This window comes from Portunus trituberculatus, chromosome 41 (genome assembly GCF_017591435.1).
Source record: "Portunus trituberculatus isolate SZX2019 chromosome 41, ASM1759143v1, whole genome shotgun sequence".
Lineage (NCBI taxonomy): Eukaryota > Metazoa > Arthropoda > Malacostraca > Decapoda > Portunidae > Portunus > Portunus trituberculatus.
In genome coordinates this window covers 14,471,385-14,488,351 of record NC_059295.1, presented here as the reverse complement: position 1 = coordinate 14,488,351, position 16,967 = coordinate 14,471,385, and the positions used below count along the sequence as shown (strand labels likewise).

General features: G+C 39.6%; 1 protein-coding gene across 1 annotated transcript in view; it reads right to left on the bottom strand.

Annotated features, from left to right (window-relative positions):
- Positions 1-13,550, bottom strand: part of LOC123516546 (doublesex- and mab-3-related transcription factor B1-like) — a 36,873-nt gene extending 23,323 nt beyond the window's left edge. The window contains exon 1 of the mRNA XM_045276024.1: positions 13,253-13,550. The gene's annotated coding sequence lies outside the window, so the exon portion shown is untranslated. The remainder of the gene's footprint in view (positions 1-13,252) is intronic.
- Between the last annotated feature and the right edge of the window lie 3,417 nt (positions 13,551-16,967).

Sequence of the window (16,967 nt, the reverse complement as noted above, 5' to 3'; positions counted from 1 at the left end):
CCCCCCAAAAAAAAAAAAAAAAAACGTATTAATATTCATACACGATGGGCGAATTTTATTTCCAGTATTAGCAGGAAATTATTCTCTCTCTCTCTCTCTCTCTCTCTCTCTCTCTCTCTCTTTCAGGAATGTGTAGTTTTCTCTGTTTTTGTGAAGCTTTCAAGATAAAAAAGAAAAAAAGTGTGAGTTATAAGTTTTGATGACACACGGCATATACGAGTACAGTGGAACCATGCGTGCTTTGGCGTCCGAGGGGTCTACAAGCGCACGGGTTCGAATCTTGTCCACGGTCCGAGTGTAGGTTGGGCTTCCTCACTCGGGGCAAGGGTTTCCTAGCGGGTGGGCTTTGAGATAGGAGGTACCCCAAAAAAGTACCCTCTTTAACCCATAAATTCCCATGAAAAGCCCACATGGTATAAATAAGGAAAAAAAAAAAAAAACAGTAGACATTTGCCGAAACAATAATTACTTCCAGCGAGGTCTGAAACACCCTCCCAGCTGCTAACTCTATATACAGGGGCTTTATCTGTCCCGTTATAGAGTAATAGAGAGGGGGGGGCGGGATCCACTCATATAGCTCCTTTAAACGGTGGAATCAGAAATTTTCTTCTTATAAGCTCCGCTCCTCTAACTGACTGTCTTCAGACTCTCTCATCGCCGCAATGTTGTATCTCTTGCTCTCTTCTACCGCCATTTTCATGCCAACTGCTCTTTTGATCTTGCTAACTTCATGTCTCTCTCCTCCTGCGACCTCTCTACACAAAACTCCTCTTCTCTCACCCTTCTTCTGTCCACCTCTCTAATGCAAGAGTTAACCAGTATTCACAAACTCTGGAACTCCCTGCCTGCCTTTTTATTACTTGAACTCTTTCATGAGGGAAGTTTCAAGAAACTTTTATCTACATTTCCGATGGTTCTCTTGACTTCCCTTTGGGACCGGCACCTTAGTGGGCCATTCCCCTGAACTGCTACACCAGTGCCCCTTCTACACGTAAGACACAACATTAAGTCAAGACGATAAGACTCGCTAAACGCGGCAAGGAATGCCTGTCTCATCCTTCCTTGTAAATCTTTAAAACTGTCTTCTGTTTACATCAAACCCAAATCTTTTAAGGTCTTCTGAGTACATTGCTTGCTTCGTGAGCTTCATGTTTATATCTGCATTTGTGCTTGTGATCTTATGCATAATTATTTCTGCTTCGCTAGTAAGTGCGAGCACACACAAAACGACGATCTCTGTTAGTTTGTGGAACACAGACTAAACCTGACGAAGTTTTTAATGCCTTATGTACCAGGAAAAGACTTATTTCAACCCATTAGACAAGTTGGCATTCAAGTTGTGGACATAGATCTTCTCTGAAAGTCCGTAAACACGCTGTTATAGTCAGAGAAGAGAATCGTGGCATAACAATTCGTATATCCTATCTATTCCTAACAACAAAAATTGTTAGTCGACATATTTGTAAATAAAGAAAAAGAAAGAAAAATATCTGAACTGCAGCATTACCAGGTGTTAGTAGCACAACCCATGCGGAGAATTGGCAACAAGGTTGCCTGATGTACCACTGCATGTGCTCATGTTTGACAAGAGAAAGTGACTATATACTATATATAAACTAACATACTGCGAACAGTTTGTAAAGAAGACCCACTTACCAAATTGTGCGCAGTAAATTAGTTTTGTTTTACGGGAACGCAGTAGAACAAATATTTTTTTTTTTATATAATATAAATGTGAGATTTGCTTTTGCAGACTTCTGAATTATTCATGATAAGATAATTGCTTCAAAACAAGGCGGAAATCCTCATAATAATTATAGCTTGCACCTGAGTGACCTCGCACAGGGCAGGGGCACCAATTTCAAGCACGAATGTTTGTGTTAATACTGGTAATCTTGTCTTGAAGTGGCCTGTCACTGACACCTTTATTACGTAAGTAAATGTTCAAACTCGTCACTTGTAAAGCAGGCAAGGTAAAGCTTTTCCCCTTTGTTTAGGGACTCGTATGCAGCTTTAGAAAGCTGATGATGAAGGAACTGACACCACTGCTTCTTTCAGAAACTATGAAAAAAAAAGATCTGGAAAAAGTTGCATTTGGTAAAACTACAAAAAAAGACTGAAAATGCTTATCGTGTAACCAGACCAAGAACAAAAAAGTGGTCTGCCAGGAAAGCAACGTCGTCTTTTGGCGTGTTAACGTGCGAGTGGAAGTCCTCAGGCTATAATTCTTGTAAAGAAACTGGGGAAGTCAGAGCGATACATTTCGCTTATCATCGTGCACCCAGTCACCGAGCAACGAATCCTGACCTACACTAAGCCTGCATCTGTTGGCGATTAAACCGGTCGTCTACTCCACGCACACGTGTATACCGTCTCTCTGTCAGGAGAACCAGCACGTTTCACATGCTGTGTAACAGGCACACGTGCACACCTGTAGTATTCTCGCCTCCCTCCCTGTTCCATCCCCAACACACACACACACACACACACACACACACACACACGTAAGTAAGTAAGTAAGTAAGTAAGTAAGGAAGGAAGGAAGGAAGGAAGGAAGGAAGGAAGGAAGGAATGAAGAAAGGAAGTAAAAAATGTAATATAAGAAATTAGAAAAAAGTTATCGGTCGATGAACCTGACAGGTTTATCCACGTGTTTCTCTCTCTCTCTCTCTCTCTCTCTCTCTGTGTGTGTGTGTGTGTGTGTGTGTGTGTGTGTGTTGGGTAGGTGGGTGGATGACGGGATGAGTTGTCCGTGGTACAACAAGGCACAGGTGCTATGAAGACCGGCTTCATTATTGCGTACTGAATGATATTTGAAATATACTATTCAATTACACATGCATGACCTTCATTGTGATATATGTTTAGTTGCTAATCATTCTTAAGAAATTCGGGAAGTTTTTGTAGAGAGATGTTTGGAGATTATTTGCGGTACCAGCAGGCCCATCGCAACATTGACACATCCACTGGTCAGTGGCCCAAAGATGCCTGTCAGTAGGTGATGCGAGTCAGTTTTCTTCAACTACCATATAACGCGCGCACACACACACACACACACACACACACACACACACACACACACACACACACACACAGTCTTGATATATAATTTCATGTAAATATTTTTTAGGCGTTTCATTTTTTCTAGCGAGTTGCTATGAATGCAAGTCAGTGTTGGTAGTTACTGAAGGTCATTGTACCTTTGGATGTATCAGACAAGGAAGCATTTCTTAACGCAATGGCCGTATTTTGCAATTCATATTAGTTAAACGCTAGGGTTTCACCAGCCGGTGCTGACAACTTCATATAATGATGTAATACATAGGTACTTTTGGGGGAGGTTTCTCATGTAAGCTTCGTTTCTTTAGTATATCGAATGATGAAAAAATATGGTAAAGCTGTACTTACGAATTTTGCTGGAAAAGATTACTCTCTCTCTCTCTCTCTCTCTCTCTCTCTCTCTCTCTCTCTATATATATATATATATATATATATATATATATATATATATATATATATATATATATATATATATATATATATATATGATCTTATTGTACATGATTATGTATGCCGGGGTTTGTCAACGTGGGGCATATGGCCCTCCTGGGGGACAAGAAAAATTTTCAGGGGCCACAGAACAAATTTAGGAAAATGGGGGCCCACACGGGGCCACAGAACTTCTTAAGTTTGCGTCGCTCATATAAGCTTAATATTTTCATATTTGTCTTATATTGTTTTTTGTCAGGTGTTCTACTGCTTCATTTAACGACCAGCGTTTTTTTTTTTTTTTTTTTTTTTTGTGTGTGTGTGTTGGTAACATTCACTTCCCACGAGTTTGCAACACGGATTCAGGGTTGCTATGTTTGTCCATTTACGGACATTCTGTCCCATATTGGACCGTTTGTCTTTTAATCTTCCTGAAGAACGGCAGCCTTAAGCCTTTTTTTTTTAACACAGTATATTTTTTCTTACCTACAAGTTATCATAAGGTAGCTAAAGAATTGAGTTATACTGTTAGAGCACGTTCCTGTATGTAGTGGTACCGGTATTGGACGCGTTAGGAGTCAGGAAGGCTGAGGAGTGAAGAAGGTGATCACTAAGCATGTCTCGCTCTGACGACGCTGGAGCCAAGCATTGAAAATCTAGCAGCCCTACACCAGTGGCAGGGATCGCATTGTAAAGCTTTTGTAGGCAGATTATGATTGTACATGGATTCCAAATTGTTTTATTGTATATTTTTTTAAGTTTCTGATAAAATTTCCAAACAAATTATGAAGTAGAAAAGCGTTAAAAACAGTTGATGATTGTGTTTGGATTCGTAATTGCTGTATGAATATTTGTGAATGTTATGAAATTAAATTTGCACCCAAATTATGAAGTTGAAAAGCTTTAAATACAGACGTTGATTGTACTGGGAGTCCTTATTGCTTTATGCTTATTTGTGTTTTCAAATAAAACTTTCACCCAAATTATGAAATCTATTGGTTTACTAGTGGAGTATGAATTTCAAGTCCATAGTTCTATCCTAACATGTAGTAAGTTAGCAGGGGGGCCTCGAGAACTCAAATTACTCTAGCCTCTTCTTCACAATTCTCAAGTATTCATTCCTACTTGTACACCTTCGCTTTCACACACACACACACACACACACACACACACACACACACACACACACACACACACACACACACACACACACCATCTTCCACCTGATGCATCATGCGTTACCACAGTCCGTAACACATCTCAATTCGATCTTATCTTTCATTGAACGATAGGCCATTAATATTTGCCCTTCCACTGGCTTTGTATATTACCACCTCATTTGTAATACATAATGGATTACTACAGGCCTTGTTCATTGAAGCGTATATACCAAAATGTTCACCTAAGGAGTTTTACGTATATCGAATCTCCTTGTATCCACTTCCCACTGCCTTGTGTAATGGCTTTGTACATACCACCTGACTAGTCTTGCGATCACCTTGCCAGCGGCCCTGACCCACAGTGCACACGTAAGAACTCATCACCGACCACGGACAACATAATTATAGACTCCATGACAACGTGAAAATATGCAGTGTGTTACAGGAACTGTACAAGTTGACAACCTTAAGAAAACTTGAGAAAGAAAAGTTGAATGTTGCACTAACGTTGACATCGAATGACCTGCTAGAAAAGTGCGAAGAAAATTTTTGCGCCATACAGTAGCTTTAGAAAACAAAAATTAAAGGTTGGGCATTGAACCAGCGCGAAATTTTCACATATCGCGCTCATAAACCAGGGAGAAGTTGCCGGAGAAGTGGTGTCAATGTGTGTGTGTGTGTGTGTGTCCCGTGTGCACGCGCATGTGCTTGGTTGATACTTGCTCAGGTGTCTCATTTTCATAGCGGCTCATTCCCCTAAGGCCTCTGATGCTCGTCAACATTCCACGACTATTCAGGATTGCTTAGTAGTGCAGTGCCAATGAAACCTAACTGTTGTAGCTGTGTGGAGTGGCGGGGTGGGGCAATGGGGGGGATAGTCAGTGTGAAGAACTTGTCCTACAGGTTCAGAAACGTAAGAAGTGATAAACGCCGGATCACGTGACATGTTTGAAGTGTGTGGTGTTGTGATTAGTCATGTACCCGTGCGCTCCCCTGAATGGGTCTAGTTAGACTGTGCGCAACTAAGGGAGCACGGCATGACCATCACTGGACTGCAGACAAGAGTTCCGTGTGCTACAGATTACTCAGGAACCTGTTTTGAGTCCACCGCAATAGTAGCTTCCGCCCCAACCCTCCTACTTCTCCAGTGATTGGCAGGATTACTCATAAGTCATATTTCTCGCCGAGTTAGCCTAGGACGTGCTGGCGGGATTGCTGGTGGTGCTGGTGGCAGTGGCGTTGGAGTTGCTGGGTTACAAGGTCATGACTCCTCGACTAGCAACTTATTCTTGTTCAGCATGAGGCGAATAGGGATTGCAGCGTGAAGGAAGACAAGTCCATTGTCCTACTTGCAAGTATGTCTGGCTACACATGTTTGTAAAGACATGTGTGTGAAAGTTTCCTCACGTGTTTATATTCTGGTCATGATGAAATAATTATTTTCAGTCAGAAATGCTATAAGCGAATGGAAGGATGAGGTGAATAAATACTGATACAAAAAAAGGTTACTTCTGATGCCAAGAAAGCAGATGACGAGACTTGCTGCAGCCATGGAAGTGTGGCATCACACAACGCCACTTGGTTTCATTTTGCCTCCAGTGGATAATCTTGCTCTTCTTCCACACAGTTATTTGCTCCTCCACGCGTATTTCCTTTGTTTTGATCCCACCCACGCTGCATTGTAGATATTACTTAAGTGGAGTACTGAATATACGTGTTCCATGTTGATTTTTTTAATAGTAATCCATACATAGCATTATTACTAAAGGTAAAGATAACTTCCATAGAATTATTAACAAATTTTCTCATAGTTTCATCGTATTTAATCATTAAACTTTGTAATATCAAGCCACAAGAAAGTGAGCAAAGAAAAACATGGCCACTTCCCGATATGACTGGCTGCAAGCTTCCATAACCTAGATCAACAGGAATTATGCTGTGCCTCAGACGTGATGGTGTGGCGGCCACGAGGGTTCAGTGGTTCGGTGGCATGTCGTCAGCCTTGACGGCATGTTTGCATCAAGTGGACTCGTGGTATCAGGGACTCATTGATGGATTTACTTAGATCTTGCCGTTGCTTTTCTAAAGAAACCACGTTTTTTTCCGTGACGTTAAAGAAATACTCTCCCACATGTGCGCACGTGTGGTGATTCATCCTTAACTGAGTCGCATGAATTATATATTAACATTGACCAGCTTTTTTTTTTTTTTTTTTTCGTTATTTGCCGTTCCTCCAGAATAGGGTAGGTCAGTCCCTGGCGCTGCTTCACGGATTATTATCATTATTCCTCAATGGCAAGCCTCGGGAGAAGGGGAGTTGGCACGTACGGTGTAGCGAGACTGATGGTGGGTTAGCACTCGCTGTGCAGTGTGCCTCATCAGGGTGAACTCATCTTACTTTTACTCATTTATTTAGCTGCCATTATTCTTTGTCTGTATTACGCTAAGACTGACGAGGGGCTCACCACACCCACGAGCGCCTAAACGCCGGAAGAAGCGATATAAAAGCACAAACAATAAATCAAAACGTCTAGGTGCGTTGAAAAATGTGAAAAATGCAGAAACATTACGAAAGATTCTGAATTTTATGTGAAATACATTTTGTCAGTTTTTAAGACTTAACATCTCATTTTCGATGTAATACCTTGAATTGAGAACCGGACGAACGGGTGGGGGGACGGAGGCGGAGCTTACTGGTACTGACCTACACCAAGCTGACTTGAGTCAACCCACCGCGCGGTGCTTGTGCCTCACTGAACTCCCAGACACATCTGCCAAACACCTGCGCTGCTGTGTTCCACACGCCATGCATTGACGCACAATTGTGTAGTACTGTACACAATAGTTCTATAAACTCTTTTTCTCTATATTTTTAGAATACTACATTATATATGTATATTCTGCCAAACACCTGCGCTGCTGTGTCACACACACCATGCATTGACGCACAATTGTGTAGTACTGTACACAATAGTTCTATAAACTCTTTTTCTCTATATTTTTAGAATACTACATTATATATGTATATTCTTTATCTTTTATGTGGTATTTCATTTTTTTTATTTCTTCTATAAATACGAGTATGCCAGCTACGTACATATGAAATATTATTGCATTATTATCCAATATCGTATATGTGTGTGTGTGTGTGTGTGTGTGTGTGTGTGTGTGTGTGTGTGTGTGTGTGTGTGTGTGTGATACAGGCAGAACTTGATATCAATCATAACCAGTTTTTGCAAGTCTAGAGGTCTTGGAACACTTTAGGGCAAAGGTAGTATCATTTAGTCAGTGTGTTACACCGAAGGTTGTCAAGGCATATGAAGTGACTAAATTATTGGACGTGAACCCAGATGCCAGACCAAGACTCAAAAGTTAAGATGAGATTTCTATTCTTTTTTTCTCCTGCCCGGCCTGATTTTCTCTAGTACTGTATATTTTTGTTCTCTTTTTTTCCATGTAGCCTTATAGTTACACGCGGCATTGACTTTCTCTTCTGACTGTTGGTTCTCTATTAAGCGTATGTGTTCTCATTACTGGTGGTGTTTTGGTTGTGATGGGTAATGATATGTTCTCTTTTTAGAAAATTTTTATCTCTTATAATGGATAGCAATGGACAGGGATGATCTTGCTTGTGTATAAATAACAATGAACTCTGGTTTTAGGGTGATGGAAATTAAATACCTGTTGCTATGATTTTCACGGCTCGTCGAAGCAGCGATTCATCCGCATTTTATTTTCCAAGTTTGGGTTAGAAAAATAAAGATGCGCATTTCTTTAGGTTGCATTAGTCTGGTAACCAAACTGCTCTCTTGTATATAGCTATCTTTACCAGTATGTTGCTCTGCTGCTTAACAGTGCGACTTTTTTTGTCTTCTTTTATGCTATTATGGGTATAGCTGATGCTGTTGCAATCTCTGATGAAGTCGGGGCCAGCTTCCGAAACACTCCACCGGTCATTACACGTATCAAGTATGATGCACCTGTAACTGGCAGAATTTTCCGCCTTCCAGTCATGTATAGCCCAACTTTTTTTTTCTATTTTTTTTTTTTTTATTCTAATAGAGAGACATGATATCGGAGTGTTTATACGTCTTGTTAGGATAGTAGTGTGTGTTATGTGATGTTCTTTATAGTTTTGCTCCTGACGAAAGGCAGAAAACTAATAGCTCTGAGAGGGTTCAATCCTGAGATTAAGTACTGAAGGAATATCTTCGCCAACATCGGCAAGCAAACACTCATCATTCTATACTAAAAGGAATCATTGGGTCCTTACTGCTTCTTGGTAAGTGAGTGGCAATGTGTTCGAACCTCACACCTCTTGTTCGCTGGTTAACATCCTCATCACTACACGCGTATTGTTTGATTTTACTGTTTTTAATGTTTTTGATTCCTTGAAATTTACAACTTCGTCAGTTAGGTTTTATAGATCCAATTCTCTGTACCAGCAGGAAACACATCAGCCTCTCAGATCAAACCAGGAAACAAACACTGTGGAAGCTTCAGAAATGCTGGATGTACTAAAGCCTTCATTGCTAAGGCAGAAAACATCTCGCGCAGGGAGAGACTACAGGGCAGAAACTTGATCATAATGAGTTGTCCGTACATTAGTCAAAGTATTACATGATATTCATTAAAACACTTTTAAGACAAAGAATGTGTTATATTTATGGACTGATTAGGCCAATTCTGTTTTTTCCTCACAAGAGTAAGTTTTTTTATTTGATTTTTTTTCCTTCTTCCTTAGTGTTCGATATTTTGTCCTGATAATTGTCCACATTTGTATTGTCCTATTTACATATTATTCGCTGGGTTCCACCTACCCACCTTCTTTTCTCCATATTTCTCAGGTTGTACTGGCTCTCAAACATGTCTACTCACGCCGATGATCATGCATTATTCAACATAATTTCTCAGATGATCACATAAGCGATGGCTATGATGACTCACAAAGAGACACGTAGCACATTTCTTCTGTTCATCTTAGAATAAACAAGGAGAGCTTCGTGGGTTACAGTGAACCTCTATTATTTCACTATTAAGTTAACGTAACTTGACAATCATATCTCCTTACCTAGTAAGCGGTTTGCTTTTTACTTAATTTTGAAGCTCCAAATTCCTGTGATTTTATGATGTTCCCATGCTAGTCCCAGACTTCTGATTGTCACAATGATTGTGACTTATGAATACCTTAACCTTTCTGCACATTTGTTCATTCTCCTTGAAAGATAAAACTGGGCTGCAGTTTAAATTTTACGTTGTTTATTTTGACGAGTAATCTTTCTAATCTGTACTGCTAAACCTTTCGACGTGGTGTGTCTATCCTTGTTGACAAGAAATATCCTTTGCCCGTGATCTTTCCCACCGCTTTAAACATAATTATGACTGCTACATTTCCAGATATATATGTTCCCAACGTAACTTAAAACTTTGAACCTCCATTCCAAATCCTCAAGTTCCACACGCGTGACCCCAAGACTGCCTGTGTTTGGGTTCTCATGCCCGTGTGTGACTCCCTTACCAGACGGCTCTCAGACCTGCTCAAGAACAGGGCGTGACAGGAATGCAAGCTGGCCACTTTTTGGACCTTGAGATGAGAATGTATACCGTTAGAATCCTCTTTAAGATTTTGGTATAATGCTCAAAAAAAAAAAAAGATGGCTTTAGGTAGAACAATGTAGGTAGAAAATCGAATGTTGTAACTTGTAGATTATTGACTAAAACATCTAAACAATCTTTCATATTGCTTCGAAATGTGGTGAAAAGGTGAAAAATAAATAGAAAAATAAAGTTAAGTTTGTTGCTTGTGAATATGTGGTAGATACCCTTGAAATATTAATTATTTCAGTATATTGTATGCAAGATAAATATAATACATAGAAAGGTAAAAATCATTCTTACTCAGATATTTGAAATACAGACTGGTGAGAAATTTGATAATGACATGAATTATAAGAAATAAAGGATACACGTTTCCGTTTTGTGATTGGTGACATTGTTATCCAAAAGGTTCCGCTGAAAGACAACAGTGGAAACATACACGGACTAACACGGAAGATACGCTGGTAACGAGAGCAAGTGATCATTTAAAAAAAATTACTGGCTTCACTTTATGGAAGGAAGTCCAATGACGTGGTCACGGCATCACTAAAATACTAAAGCCACTTAAATATATTAATGATGTAAGTTGTAACAAAAGACAGACCGCTACACCTTGCCGCCGCCTGAAGATACTCTGCAATGTTCCTCTGCTTTACTGCTTGTCTCGTGCCCAAGTAAAGAAACAAAGAGGAATAGTTTGGCGGTGTGAAATATTAATTCTGTCACATGTTTAAAGTCTAGATTCTTTTTTTTTCCGTCTTCCTCTTTGTAGTAACATAATCATGCGACTTGATTATAGAAAAATCTTATGAAATTCTTTGAACTTTTCAATATGTTGGAATAATTACTAGATTTAACTCTGATTTTGCATAAATCCTTGAATAACTGGGAATCTCATGATGTCCCAAAAATGTTATCTTTGTTTTTGTGCTGCCTTCTTGGTCGATGTTAGTAAATGTATATATGCAAAAGCAAAACTTCATAAATTGTCCCGCCCTAATCTGAACTAAGGAAAGGATCAGAAGCTAGGCGCTTTGTATAGACGGTGCTGAGGAATGCAGAGTCATCAGTGTAATGTAAGAGAAGTCATGAATACAAAAATAAAGTTGGTTACAAGATAGAGACCTGTGGAACACCGCTTTTAACTTATTCAGAGAAGCTGTGAAGGACAATTCACTACAGCAATAGAACGGGAGAAAGGGAAACTTGGAGATAAATGTACAGAGTGATGATTACAAATCGTATGAAAGTGTGTGTGTGTGTGTGTGTGTGTGTGTGTGTGTGTGTGTGTGTGTGTATGTGTGTGTGTGTGTCTGTAATTCACCACCACCACGGTCGTCTGCTGGTCATCCAGCCAGCCTTCTCTATTACGGAGCGAGCTCAGAGCTCATAGACCGATCTTCGGGTAGGACTGAGACCACAACACACACAACACACACCGGGAAAGCGAGGCCACAACCCCTCGAGTTACATCCCGTAACTATTTACTGCTTGGTGAACACGGGCCACACATTAAGAGGTTTGCCCATTTGCCTCGCCGCTTACCGGGACTCGAACCCGGCCCTCTCGATTGTGAGTCGAGCGTGCTAACCACTACACTACGCGGTGTGTGTGTGTGTGTGTGTGTGTGTGTGTGTGTGTGTGTGTGTGTGTGTGTGTGTGTGTGTTCAAGATTAATAAAAATCCTCATCAGTTAAGTGAGATAAGGTCAATGTGTGCGGGAAGTGGAAGCTGCCACACTGTAGTCATGAATTTAGTGTGGCGGAATCAGGTCTACGGTATTGCCTCGCTTGGCATCGTCACAAGTTAAGTCAGCTTGTTGCTTTCCCTAGAATTTATCTTAGTTATACCTTAGATGCATTGACCATGTGATCATTAACATTTACTTGATCATTACTGACGACTTGCTTAGAAATTACAAGGCTATTTCTGCAACATTCACTAAGGGTTGTGTCTCATTTCTAGACTCAATCGGCGTGGCCTTGAGAACCGGCTCTCAACACTGGAACCCCCGGCGGAAATGGGACGTTCGTAAACTATTGTAGTTTTCATAAAAGGAAGAAAAAGATTTTAAACTATTATATACGTTAGGGAGATCGCTGGCTAAATTATTTAAGTAGTCAGCATATGGAAAAGATCCATGTAAGGTGCAGCGTTCAAGTCTTAACGTGTGGTTGATGTTTACGTCACTGGAGTTCTCAAATCACTCACGTGCTGACCGAGACACAGTAACCTCTCTTAGGACTGTCCGGAAAAGAAGCAGGAGGGTGAAGGGAGTGAGACAGACGGGAGAAAGATAACTATGAGGCTGGTAAAGAGGAATATGATAGATGAAGGAAATGAAGGAGACATGGTCGTAAAAGCAGTGTCTAGATGCTGTCCTCTTCATTGATGTTTAGTACCTTCATGTTCGAAAAATCTATACCTTTTATTGTCATTTACAAGATTATTACTGGCAATATAACCTAGATGTTCTCATTGTCATTTTTGTAGTAGTAGTAATAGAAGAAGTAGTAGTAATAGTAGTAGTAATAAAAATAATAATAATAATGATAATGACAATAATTATAATATTGATAATAATAATAAGAATAAGAAGAATAAGAATAAGAATAATAATAATAATAATAATAATAATAAGAAGAAGAAGAAGAGGAGGAGGAGGAGGAGAAAAATAACAACAATAACGTTAATAGAGTTTGTCAAACTTTGGAAACTGTAATGACATGTGTTATTTTGGCATACACACACACACACACACACACTTGCATTGCCACCTGGTGCTGCAGGATGAATATGTATATATATATATGTACGTACGTATGTATGTATGCCGGCATGATGAAAAGAAGGAAACGTTTACTAAAATCCGGCTCATTATCTGATCCTTCCTCACCTTTATGATAGTATTTATGATATTATTATCGTTGTTGTTGTTTTTGTCGTCGTTATTGTTGTTACTGCTCTAGGTAATAAGGCAGGCACTGTAGCTAGCCTTGACTTACTTGCGCGCGCGTGAGCAACAGACGGGCCAGGAGGTGAATTGCAAGGCGGAGCACTACACCCTTCTGCAACCAACCGCAGCCACTGCAATACTGAGACTCACTCGGGTTTGGAACGCAGGCTTCTCGCTCCATCCACCGCCACTCAGCTTGCCTCGCGCCTGTTCTTCTCTGCTATTCCCTCGTGTTACGCTACGCTGTACTGTATGTGTGTGTGTGTGTGTGTGTGTGTGTGTGTGTGTGACGTTTGTTGTTGTGGTTTTCTCGTATTGGTTGTTGTTTTTGCTGCTGTTGTTTTTGTTTTTTGTTTCTTTGTGTCGTCCTTTTTTTGTTTTCATGTTTTTATTATTATTATTATTATTATTATTAGTAGTAGTAGTAGTAGTAGTAGTAGTAGTACATAATTGTTATTATAAAATAATGATCATGATAATAGTAATAGAAATAGTAATGATAATGATAATATTATTATAAAGTAATGATCATAATAATAGTAATAAAAGTAATAATGATAATGATAATAATAGCAATAGTAATAATAGCAATAGTGATAACATAATGATAGCAATAATGATAATAATGATAATAGTAGTAGTAGTACTGGTAGTAATAGTAGTAGTAGTAGTAGTAGTAATAGTAGTAGTAGTAGCAGTAGTAGTAATAGTAATGATAATAATGATAATAATAATAATAATAATAATAATAATGATAATAATAATAATAATAATAATAATAATAATAATAATAATAATAATAATAATAATAATAATGTGGCGGAATGCCCACTTCCCCACCACGTGGCACATACACTTGCCCTTCCTTAGGACACAAACACTCACCTCGGCCATAGAAACGTTGATATTTTTCTTATTATGAAACTTAGTGATTTAATTGTCGTGCCTTGCACAGATAAGCACGATTTTATGTGTCCTTGTTTTATTTGCTGTGAGGTCGTTGTTGAGTTTTGATGGCAGAGTGATGTGGCAGGACACCCACTTCCCAGCCATGTGAAACCCGCACTTGCCTTCCCTTTGGACACAGACGTCCACGTCAGGCCGTCCGGACCAACTATGTGGAGTGAGATCAGGCCTCGCCTTCTGTTGTGGGCCCAAGTTAGAATCATGTCGAGTTTTTCTTTTTATTTGCCAAAAACTTTTTCACTAATGAAAAATGTCAACCCTTCGAAATCCAATTACCCCCACCCCCACTCAAGACTTCTGGCATTTTGTCAAAAACATTTCCAATAACTTTACTTCTTCATCTTTTCCTCCTTTATTTCATCCTGATGGCACCACTGCCATCTCATCTGTTTCTAAAGCTAAACTTTTCTCTCAAAACATTTGCTAAAAACTCTACCTTTGATGATTCATGGCTTGTTCCTCCCTCTTCTCCAGCGCCCTCCTCCCTCCCCTCTGACTACTTCATGCCACTGATTAAATTTCTTTGTAATGATGTTTTAAATGCCTTCACTGGTCTAAACCCTCGGAAGGCTTATGGACCTGATTCCTCCATGGTTCTTGTACCCTACCTGGTCAAACTCTTTTAACTGTGTGTATTACCTGGCTTTGAATACCGTCTATCGACTTCTATATATACATTTCCTTCTTGCTAGAGGTTTACCTACATTCAGCTTATTCCTAAAAAAGGGTGACCGTTCTCATCCCTCAAACTACCGCCCTATCGTTTTTGTATCCTGTTTATCTAAAGTATTACAGTTCATTTCGTTGATATTAGATTCTTTTTGATTCAGGAAGATTCTGAAACATCTTTTACTTGATAATCTTCTATCTGATTGCCAGTATGGCTTCCGTCAAGGCTGCTCTACTGGCGATGTTCTGGTTCTCCTTAATGAATCTTGGCCATACTCTTTTAGAGATATTGGTGAAACTTTTGCTGTTGCCTTAGAGGCTTAGACATATCAAAGGCTTTTGATAGAGTCTGGCACAAAACTTTGATTTCCAAACTACCCTCCCACAGCTTCTATCCTTCTCTTTGCAACTTTATCTGCATGTTTTCTCTGATCATTCTATTTTTCTTGTGGTAGACGACCACTGTTCTTTTAAATCTATTTATATTGGTGTTTCTCAGGGTTCTGTTCTGTCACCCACTCTCTTCCTATTATTCATCAATGATCTTCTTAAGCAGACTTTTTGTCCTATCCACTCTTACGCTGATGATACCACCTTTCCACGTCTTTTCGGAGACAACCAACTCTTCAGGAAGTCAACAGATCACGCAGGGACACCACAGAACGCCTGACTTATGATCTCTAAAATATTTGGTTGAGGCAGAGAAAACTTAGTAGTGTTCAGTGCCTCCAAAACTCAATTCCTCCATCTATCAACTCGATACAACCTTCCAGACAAGAATCCCCTTTTCTTCAAGGACGGTCAACTGTCCCCTTCTTCTACACTGAATATCCTCGGTCTGTCCTTTACTTATAATCTAAACTGGAAACTTTATATCTGTCCTTTAGTTGAAAACAGCTACTATGAAGTTAGACGTTCTGAGGCGTCTCCGTCAGTTTCTCTCTCCTTTATCCCCCCTATACTGCTAACTCTGTACAAGGGCCTTATCCACCCATGTATGGAGTATTCTTCACATGCATGGAGGGTTCCACTCATATTGCTCTCTTAGATAGGGTGGAATCAAAAGCTTTTCATCTTATTAACTCCTCTCTTTTGACTGACTTTCTTCACTCTCTTTCCCACCGCCACAATGTTGCATCTCTTGCTATCTTCTACCGCTACTTTCATACCAACTGCTCTTCTGCTTTTGAAAACTGCATGCCTCGCCTCCTCCCGCGGTCTCGCTGCATAAGACTTTCTTCTTTCTCTCACTCCTATAAGCAAGAGTTAACCATTACTCTCAATCATTCATCCTTTCTATAGCTGGTAAATTCTGGAATTCCCTGCCTACTTCCATCTACCATTTTTACATGAAAAGTAATAAATAAATAGATGAAAAACAATAACAAAAAAATTACTAATAATATTCCTTAGTTATTTCACCCCTATTTTAACGCAATAATTGAATGATACTCACACTGCAAAAATGCGTTTCCTGTGTCTTGTCCCTTTGATTTAGGACGCTTAAGTAACTAAAGAACTTCATAGAACTAACACGTGTATACGACCTATGATATTGTCATATTTTAAAATCGCGCTACCAAAAAAGACCATGTGCGGGAAATTCCATAAAAACTAGTACAAAATTAACGGCGCAGCTCTTGACCTACCGCACTGCCTTTGCGGTTGGTTGGCAGACATGAAGCACCAGTCAGTCAGCCCGCGAGACAGTCACATAGTCTGCTTCCGTTCTGTGAGGTCGATATGCTTAAACTGGTTTTACTCGTTTACAATTGATTTCACTTTTTTTTCAAAACTAACATAGGGAGCAAAAGTTTGATGTATGCTGGTTATGTTTAGAGTAAACAGTGCATTGAAGCATGAGTGTATGTATGTACTCCTTAGTGGCTATACCAAAAGAAATATGACAGAGGACTTGAAAAAAAACATCAACTGTGTCCACGAAGGAAGCGAAAGTGATAACAAAACAGTGGTTCTGATAATCTGCATCACTCTGCTGATAGCAAATGTATAACGTAATCTGCATACCAAGAAAGAAGGTGTATCCTGTTTTACTCAAAACTCGTTTAGCTTGCTATCAGCGGCAGAGGCGAACATTTGATTCTTGAGAATAATCCAAATACCGGTGT